Here is a 7,217-nt window from a genome sequence, read left to right as displayed (position 1 = left end):
ACTTACTTTAACTAGAATCTATTTAGCAGTAGCCTTGGATTTAATTCCTTGACTATCATTGAATCCCTTCCAAGCACTGGTTAAGAGAAACATGCATGCATATTGTACAATTAAAATATTGATGTAAACATGCATGCATATTGTTCAGTTTTACTTACCTATTCAAGTAGGCTCCTATGTCGATATCTCTTTGTGAATTCTGCATCCATTTCTTAATATAATCCTTATATTCAAATTGAGATTGCCCAGATCTCTGCATGGATTGTGGCTCAAGGAATCCATACACAGAGACATTCCCAGATCCCAAACTTAACTCATTCATATGGCTATTGTTAAAATAAAGTAAATTATGCATCAATTTAAAACAATCATTTATGTAATGGATTGTAATGTAAAATGACACCTACAAAATCCAAATTTGTATACCATAGATGTTTAGACATTGAACACCATGTGCTATTTCAAAAAGATCTTCATTCTTTATGTACAAGGGGACACCATCATTATACATCCCTAACACAATTGAATCCAACGACACCTCCATAGGCTAGAGGAAAAGTTGTGGGATCATCAATGTCATATGGTATTGGGGATCATCATCAGGTTTCAGGCTATCTACAGATTTCGATAGCCCTCAGGTCCCTGTTTCTCCTACACAATTATTAAACATAAGTCAATGACAATCAACACTTTATTTGTTACAAATTTTTTTTAATAATAAAAGGAAATACATGTTCTGAAAAAAGTTGTACAAGATGTGTTGGCCAAGCAAGGAAGGTGTTAAAGGCCTACCCCACTAAGTGAACCTCTTGAGTGGGTAAAAATGATGCAATCCTACCCCCCCCCCCCCCAAGGGCATTGGATAGAACACTCCAAGAAGATTGGGCAAGAGATGCAAGAGAAGGCCCTAGGGTTCTCATTAGCCTTAGGGTAGATTTCAGGCCCAAGGGCTAAGTATGAGTCGACTTATCTTTGTACATATTAGATTAAGGTTTCATTTTTTTTTTGGGCCTTGTATTTAGGGCTCCATAATGTAGATAGGGTACTCTAGAAATGTAGGATTTTTCAACCCTTAGTTTTTGTATGAGGGTAGTTTTGTAATTTCACATGCATTAAGTGAATATTTGATGTGTATGTTGGGAAATAAATTTAATTGAATTGGGAGAAGCCCAATCCAATTAAATTTTAGAGTGGGAGGTGAGCATTTGCTTGCTACACCCCATTGCCACATCATACAGTCACACTTTGTGCATGTTCTTCATGCTTTACATGCCTCATGACACCTAAGCACACTTAGTGGAGAATCTTGGACTTGATCTTGGATAAGTGGGCTGAACCATAGCTAAAATTCAATAATCATAATTAGTGAAATTTTGGCTCCAAAATTTGGCTCCACAAATTCAATTTCAAATTCAAGTGAAATTTGAATAGAAATTCAAATTTCCCTGCAATTTTGTGTGACACTTAAGCTATAAATAGAGGTCATGTGTGTGAATTTTTTTAACTTTGATCATTTGAGAATTACACTTCAAAGTTCAGACCTCATTTGGGGCACAAAATTTCATGCTCCTTCTCTCCCTCTCCCTCCACTCATCTTCTTCTACCTTCAAGCTCTTATCCATGGCTTCCTATGGTGGTGGGCTTCTTCTTGACTCATCTTCTCCTTGAAGTGGCGTCTTCAATCATATTTCTTCCTTCTCCCTTCCGCTTCCATTAAACATCGAGAAGAAAAGGACTCCATTGGTGAAGAAGATCCAAGGCCTACAAGCTCCACATGGAGCTAAATCATGTGGTATTAGAGCATCTTCCTCTAGGCGTTGAGGGAAGAAGCCCAGAGTTTCAAGAACCTCTAGATTTAAGGTCAAATCCTTTTCAAGAGGGAGCGAATGATGCAATCGTACCCCCCCCCAAGGGCATTGAATAGAAGACTCCAAGAAGATTGGGCCAGAGATGCAAGAGAAGGCCCTAGGATTCTCATGAGCCTTAGGGTAGATTTCGGGCCCATGGGCTAAGTATGAGCCCACTTATCTTTGTATGTATTAGATTAAGGTTTCATTTTTTTGGCCTTGTATTTAGGGCTCCATAATGTAGGTAGGGTACTCTAGAAATGTAGGATTTTTCAGCCCTTGTATTTTAGGGCACTTAGACTAGTTTTTGTATTAAGGGTAGTTTTGTAATTTCTCATGCATTAAGTGAATATTTTATGTGTCTGTTGGGAAATAAATTTAATTGAATTGGGAGAAGCTCAATCCAATTAAATTTTAGAGGGGCAGGTGAGCATTGGCTTTGTACACCTCATTGCCACATCATACAGTCACACTTTGTGCATGTCCTTCATGCTTTACATGCCTCATGACACCTAAGCACACTTAGTGGAGAATCTTAGACTTGATCTTGGATTAATGGGTTGAACCATAGCTAAAATTCAATAATCATAATTAGTGAAATTTTGGCTCCAAAATTTGGCTCCATAAATTCAATTTCAAATTCAAGTGAAATTTGAATAGAAATTCAAATTTCCCTGCAATTTTGTGACACTTAGGCTATAAATAGAGGTCATGTGTGTGCATTTTTTCAACTTTGATCAGTTGAGAATTACACTTCAAAGTTCATACCTCATTTGAGGCACAAAATGTCGTGCTCCTTTTCTCCCTCTCCCTCCACTCATCTTCTCTTACCTTCAAGCTCTTATCCATGACTTCCTATGGTGGTGAGCTCCTTCTTGACTCATCTTCTCCTTGAAATGGTGTCTCCAATCATCTTTCTTACTTCTCCCTTCCGCTTCCGTTGAACTTCAAGAGCCAAGGACTCCATTGATAAAGAAGATACAAGGCCTACAAACTCCACATGGAGCTACATTAACATGGATGCGAGCATTTGCATCTCGAACTTCGTCAACACCGACCTTCACTTGATCATTGCCCAAATAGACATTGTGGATGGTTGTCGACCCCTCATAAACTCTTCCAACTACAACAGAAGGGGAGGATAGTCATCACTATACAACCTACGCCTATCCGACGCACTTGTGTCTGGGTCCTGCCCCATGGGATCAACACAACTTTCTTTTATGTTGACATAGGCAACAAAAGGACGAACCTCATGCTGACGTCCAATGGGAGACAAAGTTGTCTGGATCCTGAAGTTGGTCCAAAGTATTGTCTGATTGTCACACTGGCTCCAGTGGCATAGACATGGCCAGAGTGCTCTGGTCACCCAATGGCAACAGTGAGTACATCCTGACGTCCATGGGAGACAAAGTTGTCCTGTACTGACCACTCTTCAAGGGAATCCTACAGTCAACAAAATATTGCATGAGTTTATGGACTACTGTTGTTATTATAAAAATTGACCATTGAAATAAATAAAAAAATATCTTACAATCCTATCTGCAATTTCATGTCTTGCCTTAGATGTCATCTGACCAGATTTTTTGGTGTGAACAATCTTCCACTTCACGTGTCATCTAATGGGAGATGGAGGATCAATGATTGTTTCTGTGCTCTCGGATTAGGTTGCTTGCTCCAATCACTTCTTTTGTTTTTCCTCCATTAACTTTTCTTCTAGTAAATCATAAGCCTTACGAGACAACACGTGAGGAACAATGTTTAGTTTTTGGATGACCTATACCTTCTTTCTAACATCCTGTCACTATTAGACAGAAACTTGTCAACAAAATGCGCTTAAAAATAATTCTTAATTGTCAAATTCATAAACAATGCTAGTCAACTAACCTCCCATGAAGGGTCTCTACGACTCTAACAAAATTAGTTCCACTTTTCTTTGCTGATATTGTACTTCTCACTGACAGTGTCATCGTCCTCCTCCTTGCCTTCTGCTAGAGTCCATTTGGAGGTCAAATCTGACTTAAATTGCCTCCATCACTCTCCTACCACCTTAAGGATTTTCTTCTTTGTCCTTTGGTCAGACGGTTCTGGAATATTGAATTCAGCCTGTGATACAAAAAATACATTTAATAGTTAGTCAATAACATTCAACATTTTAAGATTTTTGGTACAACCAATTACAATAACATTCAACATTTAATTCAAATACCTTAATGTCCTCCCAAATCAAATCCTTCTGAGCTGCAGGAACTTCTTTCCAGTTAACAAATGTAACATCCACCTTGTCTCGAGTAACGATCCCTAAATACATTCTTAATTGCTTTCTATGGGGACCATCAGCTTTCCTAGTGGCAGGATCCATATGAACCACTGGTGTCTCCATTCCAACGGGTCTGGTAGCCAATGATCTAAGCTGTGTTGCTTTTCTAATCTTATTTGACATAGACGGCGAAGGCATTGACTTAGGAGGAGGAACGAAGCTCGGTGGTGTAGTCATGTGCCTGTTAAAAAACAACATTGATTAAACTTACTCAAAAGTATAGTAAGTTATGTAATTGTAAATATGGAAACAAGTAAATATAAAAAAGATTACATTATATCATTACAATCTGCATGGACATCGTCAACTTCTTCTGTGTTGAAGTTAGTCATATGTGTGGAGAAAGGAGTGAGACAAGTATCAAGGGTTGAATCATCATCTTCAATGACTGCAAAGTAAGTCATGGATGCCAGACGAGGATTGTCATCATGTATAGTAGCAAAATGTTGAGATTCAACCCTAAGACTAACCCCACTGTTTTGCATTGTACTCTTGTAGTCTTGTGATTTGGTGTAGAATGAATACTTGTTGATATCATATCCTTCCCAACTTCTAACATTTCTTTTAGGCCCATCTACTAACATCCTTAATGTTTTAGAAAAATTATCATCACCAAAGATTGTATCTTTAAACTAATTTAGGAAAATCTTATTATGCTCTTTCAACACCCCATTCTAGGTCATTTTTGGATTACTTTCCTTGAATAAGGCTTCATGACAAACTATGTATGGCAGAACTTCATTAATGTTATTTAGTATATACAAATGATCATGTTGCAATTCCTCTAGACCCAAAGTTATAACATGCAGCCTTCATGAACCCTTACCTCCCACTTTCTTGTCATACCAATACCCGGGAACTCTAACAGGTTTTGCCTTTGCAATGTACTCTGAACAAAATTTAATAGCTTCTTTGCAATGTACTTTCAACATGGGATGTTTCAGGACAATGCAGATTCTTTGTATACCCTTTTATGATCTTCATGTATCACTCAACTGGTAACTCCACCGTAAATATACGGGACTACAATTTAATTTCCTTCACCAGATGAACAATTAAGTGAACCTTGATGTTGAAAAATAAAGGACAAAAATACGTCTCCAACTGACACAAGATAATAGCAGCCTCATTTTCCAAGTCATCTAACTTTACAAGGTCAATGACTTTGCTACAAATGGAATTGAAGAAAAAGCACAGGCGAGTTATGGCATGCCTCACTTTGTTAGGCAAAATGTATCGAATTGCCACGACTAACAGTTGTTGCATCAAGTTAAGCCAATTAATTTTAGATCTTTCAGCTGCGCAACACTCTTAATATTTGAAAATTATCCTGTGGCACTTTTGGCATGACTCAAACACTGACACAAACTTGTCTTTTCCTTTCTTGACAAAGTATGACATGCAGGAGGCAAGTATATTTTCTTACCATTAGACCTTGGATGTAATTGGTCACGTATACCCATCTCAGCTAAATCTTGACCAGTATTCTAACCATCTTTATCTTGCCTTGAATGTTAAGAAGCATGTCGATGACACTATCACGCACATTTTTCTCCACATGCATAGTATTGATACAATATCTAACATTTAGATCGAACCAGTATGGAAGATCAAACAAGATCGACCTTTTCTTCCATATGCAAGTTTTACTTGTGAGCTTCTTTTGGGTCTTTCCAAATATAGTATTGATGTCCTTAACTTGCTTAAGAATTTGCTGACCAATTAACGGTATCGGCACACTTTCATGTTCTTGACTTCCATTAAAAGCTTTTTTCAATCACTAGTAAGGGTGATAAGGTTTTAGAAAACGTCGATGTCAAGTGTATGCTATTTTTCATCCATGTTGTAGTTGTACGTAGCTTGTGTCTTCGTCACAGATAGGGCATGCACGATGGCCCTTAACACTGTATCCACTCTAATATTTATATGTTGGAAAGTCATTAATGGTACAAAATAGCATTGCACGCAACTTGAATGTCTCATTTCAATACCCATCAAATACGGCAATCCCCTCGTCCCACAACTTTGTCAAGTCTTTAATCAAGGGATTGAGATAAACATCAATGTCATTTCCTGGTTGTCTTGGGCCCGATATCATCACAAACAACATCATGTATTTTTCGCTTCATGCACAACCAAGGAGGAAAGTTGTAAATTACTAGCAAAACAGGCTACGAACTGTGTTGAGTGCCTAAACTGTCATAAGGATTCATTCCATCAATTGCAAGTTCAAGTCTAAGATTTCTTGCCTCTTTGCTGAAATTTGGATACAAACGATTAATCTTCTTCCACTGGGAGGAATCAGCATAATGGCAGAGCATTCTATCACAGTTTTTCCCGTCTGCATGCCATGTAAGGTCTTTTGCATCATCTCCATTAACAAAAAAACGCTTAAACCTTGGAATGATCGGAAGACACCATAACACCCTCGCTGGGGGCCCTTTCTTTGTGTTCTTGTCACTGCTACACTCATCACCATCCTTCACATTGTACCGTGATACCCCACACCTGGGGCATTTATGAATTTCTTCATACTCATGTTTGTACAGTATGCAATCATTTGGGGATCCATGAATTTTCTGATACTCCATACCCATCGGACACAAAATCTTTTTCGCCTCATAGTAACTTTTTGGCAACGTGTTTTCCTCTAGAAGCATATCCTGCATTAAGCAGTGAAGTAAAGCTTTTGTCACTCCACCTATATTTGGTCTTCACATTAACCAAACTTAACACCGCTAACAACAATGCCAATGACTTCTTGCACCCCGGATACAAAGGCTTCTTCAAATCATTTTCCAATGTATCATACATAAGAGCATGTGCTTATTGAAAAGATTCTCTTGTCCAAGATCACAAATCATGTCCTCTAATCGATCTCCCATTTCTACATTAATCGGTTCAATTTCGGACCCTCTCAACATGTCTGTCAATTCATCATGCCATATCCATGTCGTATAATTCTTCTTAATCCCACCATACAAAAGATGCTCATTCATGTCATCTAGTACTTGTCATCTCCCATTCAAACAGTTTATACAAGAACAAAA

The sequence above is a fragment of the Glycine soja genome, chromosome 14, assembly GCF_004193775.1.
Source record: "Glycine soja cultivar W05 chromosome 14, ASM419377v2, whole genome shotgun sequence".
Classification (NCBI taxonomy): Eukaryota; Viridiplantae; Streptophyta; class Magnoliopsida; order Fabales; family Fabaceae; genus Glycine; species Glycine soja.
The sequence above is the reverse complement of the archived record's forward strand: the minus strand, read 5'-3'. Positions refer to the sequence as shown.